This window comes from Lonchura striata, chromosome 1A (assembly GCF_050655825.1).
Source record: "Lonchura striata isolate lonStrDom1 chromosome 1A, ASM5065582v1, whole genome shotgun sequence".
Classification (NCBI taxonomy): domain Eukaryota; kingdom Metazoa; phylum Chordata; class Aves; order Passeriformes; family Estrildidae; genus Lonchura; species Lonchura striata.
Window position 1 is genome coordinate 63,147,182 of NC_140741.1, and position 13,262 is coordinate 63,160,443.

At 37.4% G+C, this 13,262-nt stretch overlaps 1 protein-coding gene across 11 annotated transcripts in view; it reads left to right on the forward strand.

The window, feature by feature from the left end:
* ATXN7L1 (ataxin 7 like 1) overlaps positions 1–13,262 on the forward strand; it is a 131,066-nt gene that overhangs the window by 22,103 nt on the left and 95,701 nt on the right. The window lies entirely within an intron of this gene.

Consider the following 13,262-nt stretch of genomic DNA (forward strand, 5'->3'; position numbering starts at 1 on the left):
AATCTTTGAGTCCATTCACTTTAGCTCAAATCACATTTTGTTTTTTTGTTTGCACTGCTGTGTGTCACCTACAGTCACCTGAGCAGCCCGCATCAAATATTATTTTAGGTTGCGCTAAACCCATGCATATTATGCAAAAACAAATAAAATTAGTCATTTGGGCCATAAGTTCTTCTGGTACCATCAGTGTGAACAGGCAGACTCCAGCTTAGCGGTATTTGCCAATATGCCCGGCCTGTCACAACTCTGTCAGCTGCAAGAGGAGAAACATTTTGTTTGTGATGTGTGTCATTAACATCATGTTGAGGTAACACCTAGTGCAACTAGTGAAATAGTACAGGATGATTTTTCAAGTAGTTTGTGTTTGTTTCTGTTTCGTTAAGAAAGTGCTTTTCATACACAATCTCTCTGTCTTGGGAAGTCAGTTCATAATGAACGATCCCATCATAGTGAAACTTTGGTGCGACTTACTCTGCTGAGAGGAATCCCGCTATTACCTGTAATGTCACAAAATACATTCTGAAATGATGTTAAGTTTCTCATTACATTACAGTTGTCATTACACGTGCGATCGATTTTGAGCATCTTGGCAGCTCAAAGGAATCTTATGTTTTCTAAACAAGATCTTGAAAAAAGAATGAATTAATGAGTAAACTAGAGTTGTGTGATTAACTATAAAATTGCATGGCATATGCATTAAAGTTATTTAAAATACCATAAAACTTCTTTTTGAAAGACCTGTACAGAGAAGCCAAGCTTGATTGTGTTCCTATCTTGATTCTTACATGCCTGAACCTCTGTATTTTGTCAGCCCAAAGATAAGTTAGCAGCAGAACTGGGATTTTCATGTAGTTATTTATAGGTAAAAGGTTCAAGGCTCTGTACATCTATCAGTAATGTTGATTCAGAAATAATTGAGCAAAAATTTTGCTACTTCAGCCGTGCCTTCATAAGGAGCTTAATTTGTTGAGATAAAGCATTTTGTGCTCAGAAGTCCTTGAACACAAATTCCTTTTATAAGCATGGGACATAAAGATTGAAGCATCTCTGCTCCTTAGTTCTACATAATATGCAAATTGTTTCCTAGAAAGATTCAGTTTAAATTCAGTTCTAGTCTTGTTTGGTTTTTGGGGGGTCAGAGACTCCATCAAAGAAGCTCTATTTAAACTCACTATCCAGAAAAACTACTTCCAAACAAAGCATATGTCATTGCTGACATTATGATCATGACAGGTGTGAAGCACTTACTGGCTTTTATAGTACTTATGTCATAATACTGTGTAAAAAAATCCCAAAATTGACTGTTATATTTAGAAAATAAAAAGCCTTAGGGATGTTACTGCTTTCAAGTAGTAACTTGTGTTAGATCACTTAGAACTTCCATGAAGTTTGAATAAATTAGTATGTATCGAAATATTTTTACTATAGTCACTTAGGCAGTCTGTTTTCACCACACCCATCTGTGTGTCTGAACACCCACTGTAAATCTTTCTTAGGCCCCACAGTCCTTATTAGTAAAGGTGAGGGAAAATTTCAAGAGTTAGATTGGTCTGCAGGAAACATTTCTCATGTAATTACAGAAATGCTTGTGCTTTTATTCTGAACTTGCTTGCATGTTGTGTGACACGCTGAATTTTTTTGCCTGCTTTGTTCATAGATGTGGCTAGGATAGGTCTGAAAACAAAACCCTACTCCTTTTTTTTTTACAATCTTACCAACTTGAGTAGACCTTTTTAATGGCATATGTGGTGCCAGGAGATTTTAAGTGGTGTCTTAGAAAAATCAAATGGTACCTGTAACCTACTTGTGTCAAGTAACCAGGGGCAACAGACGGACAGGATTTTAAGTATCAAAAATTACAGTCCCATTTGATAAAGATAGTATAAAACCTGATCTCCCTGCACTTACTTCTCATATTTGTCTGCACTTCATCTTCTTTAGTTGATGTGACCAGGATTATGCAGCCATTCCTTTGTAAGCAGTTTAGCAAGAAACTAAGACGAGTGAAACTGTATGCAGAGCATGGTGGAAGCTAAGATGGGAATATGTTGGTTTTCAGACCATGACAAGGTGTTTTACTTTGGTTTTGTAGAAAAACAATGGAGTTAGGTGGCAAAAAGTGCTTCCAGTTGGCTTGATCCCTGCTTCGCTGCTTCTTTCCTGGTTGTGTACCACGTGTGTTTAGAGTGGTGGGCTGCTCTTCTTCCTCGCTTTGGCCCAGGAGGGGACGTGGGAGGCAGCATTTCCTGGAGGTGGGGGGCAGGGACACTGCCTGCCAAGTCTCTGCCTGCCCATCCCTGGACAGAGGGCTCACAGTCTGACTGTGCTGTTCATTTCTGTAATGCAAGACATGCACTCCATGTGCCCCCTGTGCCCCTTCTTAGGGGTAAAAGTAAAGACACAGAAGTATTGCTCACTGCTTTCCTTTACTCTGCAGCGTGTATGTAGGCAGCATACAGGGAGAGAAGTTTCCTGAACATTTGTTCAGTTTTCTAGACGGAATTGCTTTTTGCTTGCTGACACTTACTCTGAGTTTTCCTATAGCAAATGCATTCTGTCCATGGTTGACTTTCACTGCATGTGGATTTATAGAGAGGGGATTACAAAGTTCCAAGTGTTCACAGAAAATGAGAAATTGTATACATAAATGTTTGTGCCAGAAAGAAACCCCAAAACTTATCTGCTTATCTAATCAGGAAACAGAAACAGTATTGTGTAACTTATCTGGCAAATCACTACCAAGCAACCAGCTTAGCTAAAAGAGAGGTTATCAGAATTAGAGCAGCATTTAGAATTTATGTTGAATTTTAAAAGGTTGAATGGCATATTTGAAGAATTTAAGATTTTCTTCCAAATAGCAGGCATAGTAAAAGAAGTCTGTATTTGAGAGTTTGTGTTCTGTAAAACATCGCAGTTACTGTGTGCCTGAGGCAGGTGCAGTGTTCTGTTATTATGAGCCATAACCTGTAGATGATTATAGATTAATTTTGGAGGCTTGTGTTTTACTTTCTACAATATCTGAGAAAATAATAGAAGAATGGGATTTTTTTTTGGTTTTGCGTACAGAACCTGTATTAATAATTGGTTTAGTAATGTGCAGGCATTGCTTGCTATGAGTGTTTGTAGGTAGACACAGGCTGTAAAGGAGCAAAAGCTATCCTTTGAATCTCTGTGAATTACAGCAGAGTTAAATATGACCTATGGGATTTAGGTCTGTGTCTGGGTACTTGGTGTCATAGTCAACTTCAGTTTCCCACTTCAGTGGGTTTGTATTATTGAAGTTTCAATCTGATGATGTGTGTGTTTTGTCTTACATGATCTTTTCACTAATCATAGTGATTCATTATTGTTTGACATTAAGAATGTTATGTAAAAAAATTCTAATTGCTTTTCTGATTTTATGTTAGGAGAATTTTATTGTTCCACCCCAAACTTGACTGTTTTACTTTATGATCACACGTACAAAATGGAGTTTTAAATCTATTGGATAATTGTTTACGGTATATTTTTTCCTATTTTGACTTCCCACACAAATATCTGATGGAAAGTTTTTTTGATAAATCCTTTAGCAACATAAGAACAAAATTAAAGGGATAGTGATTAGTCTTGCTTTCATTATCTTTTTAATTCTTCAGAAAAATATCTTGATGATTTCACTGTTCTTCTTGGAAAAATAAGAAGTTAAGGAGGTGAGGTGGTGGTAGGGAACACTTCTGTAGGGGAAAAAGGATGTGACATACAACATTCTACTTTATATGTACTGTAAATGGCTTCATTAGAAAAGCAAGAGGAAAAGAGCAAAAAATATTATGGGGAGATTGTGAAAGAAGAGAAGACAAAACCAGCTGGTTAATGTAATCATAGAGATTGGAGCTAACTTTTATTTATTATTTATTTTTTGTTTATTAGTGATTTGCCTGTGGTGCTATTTGTCTCCTTTAAAAACATGCTAAACAAAAGAGAATAAAAACATTCTTGGTTTACTTACTGCCTTCATCTTCCACCTTTTTGTGGTAGTAGAGAATGTTAGAAAGGCTGAGAGGGAAAGAAATTTATAACAAGGTTGTAAATACATACTCCAAAAGAAGGAAGTGAGGTTCTTGAATTTATACCACCACAGTTGGTGATTTGGGGTTGGTTTTGGTTCTGCAGTGGGCAAAAGAGAGGGTTGAATGTTGTATAATTTCCTGTCTCTTCTCTGGAAGCTAAAATAGTCTTCCAGAGATACCGATTCTTAAGCAGATGTAATATTCTGTGGTGCTTGATGAATGAAAGAGCTGAGAATTGGCAGGGCACAAAACTGTGGCCTGCCAATGATAAGAAAGTTTTTCTTACCATTCCTTGTATTGGGAATAAGAACAGTGAGCAGAGGTCTGCATGGGGTCTTTGTTTAGGATGAGAAATGACAGTGGAATTGAATTCTGGTGTATATGTGACTGATCAGTTCTATATATGATATCTGGCTCTGGTGTTTTTATTTTTTCTTATATGGACAGCTTCTGCAAGGGGGTGGCGTGTCTCCTGGTTATGGCTGTCACCTCATTTAATGTGTTTCAAGGAATGATGACAGAGGAAGAATGAAACATTATGTATGATAGCTCAGAAAATTTAGTCAGAATTGTAGTTTATCTTCATAGTTACATAGTTATTTTCTGAAACCTGTCCTTTAGTTCTTCATCCCACACACTGGATAAAAGGAGTGGAGTAATGGTAAGGCTCTCTGATCAGAGAGATCTGTGTTTTGAATCAAGATTTTGATGTTTTTGAATATGTATCTAAAACTGTGTACTGTAAATGACTTCATTAGAAAATCTGGTGTATTTAGGTGCACATATCTTGATGAAGTGCATTATTTGTGCAACAGTTGTTCTGAAGAGGTTAGATCTCCTGTTGTTTAAGGTACCTTTTTTTGATTATGTGTGGGGAAACCATGTGTGATTCCCTGTCAACTGACAGCACTGTCACTAAGGATCTGTCTCTGACATTCCTTCTAGTAGTTGTAATTTATAACCAGACTTGAGAAAGAGGGAAATTTATGTGTTTACTAGAGGGTACCCCAAGCCCTGTTGTCACTACAGAAAGTAAATGCCTTTGTGTATCTAATTTTGATTTAGATATAAAAACACGTGTGTCTTCTTTTTGATCTGCCTCTATATGTAGTTAATAGTTTATAATAGATGAAATATAGATTTCTGTGTGTTAAAAAGAGACTACACAAGAGCTGAACCATTTCCACTGTGAAATGGAGTAATTTCTTTGAAATAGGCCTTTTTTTCTAGTTAATTAAATATAGGGACATTGTCAGGTTCTATTTTACCTTTGGGCAAAAAAAATACTAGCCATTTAACCAAGGCTGAGGTGTATGAATGAGATGAAAGCAGTGGACAATCCTATGGAAAACATTTCAAATTACTTTTGAAGTTATGAATCACAGGAGCCCTGTAGGCAGAAAGTGTAAGTTTCTGATAGTCAGAGTGGAAGTTTCTGGTAGTCACTGAATGCATTACTAAGAAAGATCACCTTCAGTAAAAATAGAATTGTTACTATGAGTGTTTATTGAAGAGTTAACTCCAATATAAGTTTATTATTTAGAGTGATTTTGGAATAACTAGCAAGAAAGGTATTTGGTTTGTATGGGCATGGATTAAATTACTGGATCTTTCTGTCTTCCAAGTTCAACTTGGTGCAGAAGTTCTTCAGCTTGTCTTCGAAAAAGCTGATTGAAGAGTTAATGGTGCAGGATGCCAGGTGAATTTAGTGTTCTTAAGTATTTAAAATGCAAAAAAACCCCTTGGCAAATGCTGTCGTGACATAGTAAGGGTGTTTGACAGAGGTCTATTAGCAAGTCTATAGTAAGAAATCTTTGATGGTTCTCTTGCTGGATGAGAAGGGTAGATGCCATGAGAGTAAAAATGGCCCAGTTTTTTATCGCAGTGCTATGCAGCTGACTAAGCTGACTCAAATTGAAGGAAGAATCCAGCACAGCTACTTGAAACTGATCTGGAACAGAGGAAAACCAACTATGGCATGAATAATTTCTCTCTTTTTCTCTTCTGTGTCCCATTCTATGGCTGATTTTAAGGGACTGGTTTTGTCATAGCTGTTTGTATGGCTTATTAAAGGTTGTGCCTGAAAGCCAGTGATATTGCTGGGGAAGTGAGCTTTCTGATTGCTCTTGGTCTTGTACTTAGAGAAATGTCTTCCTTATTTCTGAATGTTTTGCTTATTATTCAGTAATTTCATTTTGTATTTTACTAAGTTGTATTAATAATACAGTGCTTAAGCCCGAGACTATTCCTGTCTGTCTGTTTTCTTAACAGTAATTATAATTTACAATTATTTGGTCTTCCAGCTTCTTGATTTCTGTCTTTGTGTATTTACAAAGTGTGTACTGTTTGGCAAAAAAAGAAGGGGAGTTTTCCAGATCAGAAAGAGCATCAACCAGAAGTAGCAAAGAACTTGCTGACAGAAGTTCCAGGTTCTGCACAACTGCTGGTTCCAGTATCTGTCTAGTGCAGTTTCACTTAGTCCACAGGCCCCTCCTGAACCATCTGTAAAACGGAAGCTGTTGTATTGTGACAGAGCTGTGCATGGTACACAGGGGGTTAGGCTGGCTTCCCTTTCCGTTCCCTGGGAGCAGGTGTTCAGCAGAAGAGACTGAAGAGTGACTGATGAAGTAGTATCAAGACATAAGAATGACTGGCAAAGGGCAAGAGTTCATGGGGTTGGATTGTGTGATCTTCTTTATGTTCTTTATTTTGTTTATATTTGTTTCTGTTATACAGTGTTTTATGTTTTCTGTCCAGTCATTCTTTCTCTTCCTTTTCCTACTGCAGGGGACTAGGCATAGTGGGCAGGCACAGTTTTGGAATTGGCAGGTATATTTTGATTGAACACTGCTAATGTATCAGTAGTTGTTGAGAAGTTTGCTGGATCAAAATTTTCTTTGTTAGCAAGACAAAGGAGGATGGGACTGGACATGTCCAGTAACAGAATAAGGTAACGTGAGCTTGTCATCATTTTGAGTTGAAATGCTCAGAATGGAAGCTGAGATTTAAAGAAATGTAAAGCATTATGTGTGTTCACTTTTTAATCTCTGATAAGTATCCTGTCCTCAGATGACTTTCAGGGTGGTCACTTGTCATTGTCTAGATTAGGTAGATTATCATGTGATAGCATATTCAGTTTCTTTTTCTAAGCTGCTCTTAGTTATGTCTTACTGAGACAGGATGATACGATGATTTACAGCTGAAAAGTTTGTTGGACCCATGCCACCACAGCAAACACTGACAGAGCCAAAACCTTATTTGTTTGGGTCTGATAATGGAGATAGTCAGTGGACAATGATCTGGAAGAATACGAGTAATTGATCTGTTACTGCAATGACTAGGGAAGCAGTATTATTATTTGCATGATCCTAATGCCTAGCAGCCCCATCAGGCACTAGATGCTACTCTGCGGGGTGCCAGTAAAGGGAGGAAGGGTGTGTGCTTGTATGTTGTGAAATTGTGCTGCAGAGAACTAATTTTTGAATGTATGACGAAGCCGGAGTTTTAATACTGACAAACAAAAGCACTTAGTTGCTCAATGCGATAGATGGTTGACTTTAGCCTAAATTAAAGTGACTTCCTTGGAACCATAGCAAGGAAAACTTTATGGTGATATTTGGATGGCAATGAAGTAATTTTGCAAGAGCTTACAAGCTATCCTTATTCAGGTGTGGAAATGGCCTGAGTGAAAATACAGGCTGGTTGTTGAAAGCTTTGTAAATGGATACTGACATCGTGAACCAACTAGAAATGTGAGCAAATGGTGTGACAGCAAGTAGGATGTGGACAGTTTAGTGTACATAAGACAGAAGAGCCTGGAAATATTTAAATTTGGAATGGAGGATTGTGCATAGAAGGATGCAGAGAGTAAAGCAGTATGACAATATAGAAAAAGGAACTTTTGGAACAGTGTGAACAAGCAAGATAATGTTTGTCAACATGAAAAATAAGAAAATATAACTAATGTGAGGTGAAGCCTCAGACAAACCTTTAGTTTAGACAAACCTTTAGTTCTGCTGTAAACATCAGACTTTGTCCTAGGGATGCCCAGGAAGGATCATTCAAATATGGATGTAACCTGAATGAACAGTTTAAGAGAGAAGCTACTGGCAAAGATGACATAGTAGTTTATCACAGGATTTTATATCTGAATGATGGACAAGTTGATTATGCTGTCCAGGGTGATCAAGAGAGGAGGTAGAGAAAAGAGGGTAAGAGTGGTGAGATCTAAATTCTGTTCTGGTTGTATTGAGCTGAAGCTAAATCAGTGGCAAGAGGTATCAGATAGAATGAGATTTTTTGTTTAGATGTAAATCTACTGTATTTGAGACTGTTTTCAGGAACTGAATGTAAAATTCTCAGACATAAGAGTAGCAGCAAAAGATACAGCTCAGTGGAGACCTGCTAGAAGACAATGTAAGAATAAAGAGCCTGGCAATACTCTCTGAAGTGATTGGTACAGGAAGGATGGTCAGTAGGAGAGGGGAGAGTAATGGAAGTCATAAACAGAGCTTCAAAAGGAGAAAGGCATTTAATTTTTATGAAGAACACACAAGGGTTATGGGTGATAGAAATGATTCATTTGTGATTAACTAAAGGTTTTTAGACATTTTAGTGAGAATAGTTTCACTGTATTGAAGGAAACTTACACTAAAGTTAGAGACAAAAGTGTAATTTGTTATCAAACAGAGCATAATAATCTTAGATGTGAAAGAAGGACAGGGAGAGTAATGTAGTTAGAGAATCAAGGAGTCAGAAGTAGTTTTCCAAACACAGGAATGAGTGATTGTTCTGCTGGTCTATCAGAGCGGGAGGAGAAGGGCTGATGTGAGGTATGGGCTGATGAGTGTGAGCCAAGGAGAGAGTGCAACAGATGTGTTTTACATCTATTGTATGAGGAAGAAGGGAGAGCTATAAGGGAGAGAAAGAGAGTGGGAAGGTGGAATGTGAAATGGTTATTATGTTTTTTCTCTTTCTCTTGGAATAAATATTTGCATTCTATTGCTGAGAAAGAAATAGATACAAAAGAAAAGGTTTGAGGAGTGAGTCAAAAGTAGGAAGAAAAAAGGCTGAAATTGCAGGTGTGGGTTCAACTCAACTGGAGGAATGGCACAGATTAGTAAGCAGCAGGAGAGAGAGAAAATGTGCGATAACCTCATTTTCAGACTGGTTCTCTTTTCCACTGTAAATTCTAGGACAGGCACGAATATAGCAAAGAAAATGGATGTTTAAGACAAGCGTGAGTTCAGGATTGGTGAAATTGGACCTAGTATTAGCAAGCAGAGCACAAACTATCACAAAAAAAAAAAGCTCTTCAAGGAGAGAAAAGAGTGTGTGGTCATATCTATCACATAGCATGATGGACATGAAAGTTGTAGTTCTGTTCCTTCCTGCAGTGCATCATAAGTAGTCTTATGTCTACATGATCTGTCACATACTGAAACTGACTTGTGCTTCCTGCTTCCAGAGCTGAGACAAGGCCACGGGATTGCATTATCGTGGACTGGGCCCCGGGTAATGTCGTACTGCTCAGGGTGTATCGTGAGAGCTTGGGCGCGGTGCTGCAGTAACCATGGTTGTATGGCTTTTGCTTGTCTTGCAGGGCAAAGCAGCTTGTTCCTGTCTACATGCTACAGGCAGGCATGCTTTATGATCCAGCACATTTTTTTTTCTCTGAGAAAGCAGGACAGTAATTTTAGAGGGGTTAGATGAAATGGCTGTCATTCATGTCATTCAGTGTCTTAGAAGTTAATCTCAGGTTTTCACATCTCTTTAGTAGATCTAAACAACTATTTAAAGAAGAGGAAAACGCTGTGGGAGAGATTTGTTCCTTCATGCGCGGAGCATTGAGCTGATTCTTTGGCTTGGAAGGCTTTATTCATTACCTTGCCTGCCTTTCCCAAGCAACTTTCTGCATGTCCCTGTATATTATCAGTGTTCAGTCATCCCAGCAGCTTATACAAGTCACCATGCACAGGTGCTGAGAAAACAGGGAAAAAAAAGTCTTCAAATTTTCTCTTCAGGGTCTCTCAGGTGTTTTTTTTTTTTGTGTGCGCTATCATGAAGTTTTTTGGTTCTGATTGTACTCATGCTTTTGCTATATTTTTGGCTTTTTAGAAGACTTGAAGAACCTTGGGCAAATATATTAAGAAATGGGATGCATGGCAATGGAAAAACATGAGGAGAAATGGGAGAAAAAATGTTTCAGCTCTTGAAATTATGGTGAGCTGTGTGTATAGTGCTTTTAATAGAGTCTTCGAACATTCTGTGCTTGGTGTAAGTTTTCTTAAGCTTCTCTCATAACTCACAACACACTGGGTGTGAACATTACCAAGCCTTTTAGGTATTTAAATTTTGAAAGAGGTAATGCAGCTTTACATATTTTTGGATTTCTTGCTCATCAAGAAAAATTATTCTTGACTGCATTGCTCAAGGAGAGAATGCTATGAGTTTTATTTTGTGGCATTTGTTATTGTTTCCAGCTTTTTGAGATACCTGTCTCTATTCTGACTATTTGTTTTCCAAGCTCCTTGGCAAATCAAAGGTATTGTAAACTTTTATCGCTTTCCTCGAAGGTAAAAGTGTATCCTCTGTGGGAGTTCTTGTAGGCTTTTCATTTGTTTTGAGGTTTTTTTAATTCCTTGTAATTAAGCATGTATTTGGAGAAGCTCTAAAGAGATGTATCATATATGTGTTCAAATGATGTAACATATATACGTGTTAGCTTTGAAACAGCATGATATGGTTGGTATTTCTGAGAGCTTCCAATATGTTTCAGACAAAACCGTAAGTAGTGTATGTTGTGAAGACAAAAATCAGTCTATGAATGTTGAAAAATTTAATGCAGTAAGCTATTTTAAGGAGGAATTTGAAGGAGGTAGAGAATAATTAGTTGATGTGGAGGAAGGAGGCATCAAAGCTGATAGTATAGCACAGGAAAGTAGCATACAGAACAGATTTCTAGTGAAAGCAGTTCATTTGTAAAAATAAACTCTCCCTGTTTTACTAATATTGTCTTACTGTCTCGGAGCTGGAAAGCAAAACTGATTGTAATTGCCAGACTGCAAAAATAACATAAATATTGAAAGATAAATCTTAATCTTTCTTAACTCTGTTCCCTAAACATGACCTCCATTCTCCAAATACTTAAACATTGCCTTTATTATTAGGCTTCAGCCTCATCTGTTATCTTGAATAGTGCCCCAGTTTTTCTATTAGGCAAAAAGTGAAGAGAAACTAACACATTGTGTATTCAAAAACATTTGTCATTCTTTTACACTCTTTCTGCTGTATTAGTTCTTTTCTGCCTGTTTGTATATTACAGGCTTGGAAGGTAAGTGGCATGCAAAATTCTAAATAGTTTTGACTCTTGTTATCAACTATCAACATTAGAATGAGCCTGTTGTGTCCAAATTTCACTGAAGTTTAGATTTTTTCGTTTTAGGAGAACCCTTTGAATGTGGGCTTTCCATGGCAGCTTTCTGACATACCATGTGCAAGCATAGTGTGCTATGAAAATGGTACACAGAACAAGTGCTTTTAAGAGCTTGCTCATTTTAGTAGTGTGAGGTTATGAGAGAGACTTTCCCTGTGTTCAAAATCATTATATGGAAGCTGCTTTGAGTAATAATCAGGACAATGTGGATATATCCAGAGGAAGGATTCAGATCAATGTGAGGAAAGGCAGAGGGAGTGAGTGGATGGGAAGAAGTCACAAGAAGAAACACGTTGATTACTGATGTTTGTAGATCACCTCTCCCTGTAAAGAGGCCCAAGGTGTCCTACCACCTATGTGTACAAATTTTTTCTCACTGAAAGAGGATGAGCAAACATGGCTGCTGCTGCTGAAAGACTAATCATACCTGCACTGGAATTAACTGAAAGTACACTGAAAGCCTACTCTGTACTGATAGGGTATAATCCAGTCCTCACTGAAGTAAGTTATTGTGTAACAATTTCAAAAGGAAAGGGAAATTGCCTTATTTCTAGATTACAAAGAAAATACAGGTACATAGAATGTATTTATTTATGGGGGGGGAAAAGAAAAAGCAAAATACTAGAGCACATTACCTTTCCCTATGACAGGTTGTGGAAGCCTTTATTGACTAGCACTCTGTTTACTGTTTTTCAAAAGTTGATGCTGCCATTGGCACCAAATTTTGCTTACATTACTTACTTACCAAATGTTACTTATATTACATTTACTTACATTAAAGTAAGGACTGACATGCTTCAAAATACATTGCTGGGGATTATATTTCTCTCAAAGAACAGTTACCCAAGCCACACTTAGAAGAATGGGTCAGCTCTTATTGCAACAAAAACCCATAGTAATTCACTATATTTTAGCAAGTCACCACATATTCTAGTATGGTGCTTTTCAATAATTTTTAAATTACTTAAAGGCAGAATTTGGTGCTGCTGCTCCAAAAGCTAGATTCCTTCTCCTTTGCTGTGCAAACATTAATATTACCTTTTCTGCACCCGCTCTACCAGTGAGGACCATGGATTTTACCAGATATGCTAGGATATGATCTTATAATCTCTAATTGGATTTTTGGGGCAGTTTTCTTTTTGTTGTGTTGTGAAAATGGTCATCCTAGATACTTCATGATTTTACTTGTGTTTCTTTTTCATCCAGGATAGGAAGGGGAACTAGCTGGTGATACAGTAATAATTGAAGATTATAACTGGCAAGTAATTTTCACTACATGGATAGATTTATAACATTAGCAAATCCTCCATGACTAGCCTGCAGCTCTGCTTTTTGTCTGGAAGAACACTGGCTTTAGCCTGAAGCAGATTTTCATTGTGCCCACCAGATTTTGCTGAGAATAAAACCTGCTGTGACCACCCAGCACCTCAAGAGGTGAATATATAAGTGAGCATCAGAATTCCATATTGCAGAATAGGCTGGGAATGTTGAGTTTATTGAATTAAATAGTAGTTTAAAGAAGGAGCTTTAAGCTGGGTAACTATTACATGATTGCAGTGTAATCTTTCTCTGCAGTTTTTCTCTTGTAAAATACAGGCACTGAATTTATACATTTCATCATTCTTGCCCCTTATGCAATTTGGGTATAAAATACATATATTTTTATTTATAATAAACATGTAAACTTGGTCATGGTCCATTCTGAATTTTTTGTATTTGGAAGAACTAGGTAGAATGTAAGCAGAGATGGAAGAATTGCTTTTGAGTGTTGATTAATT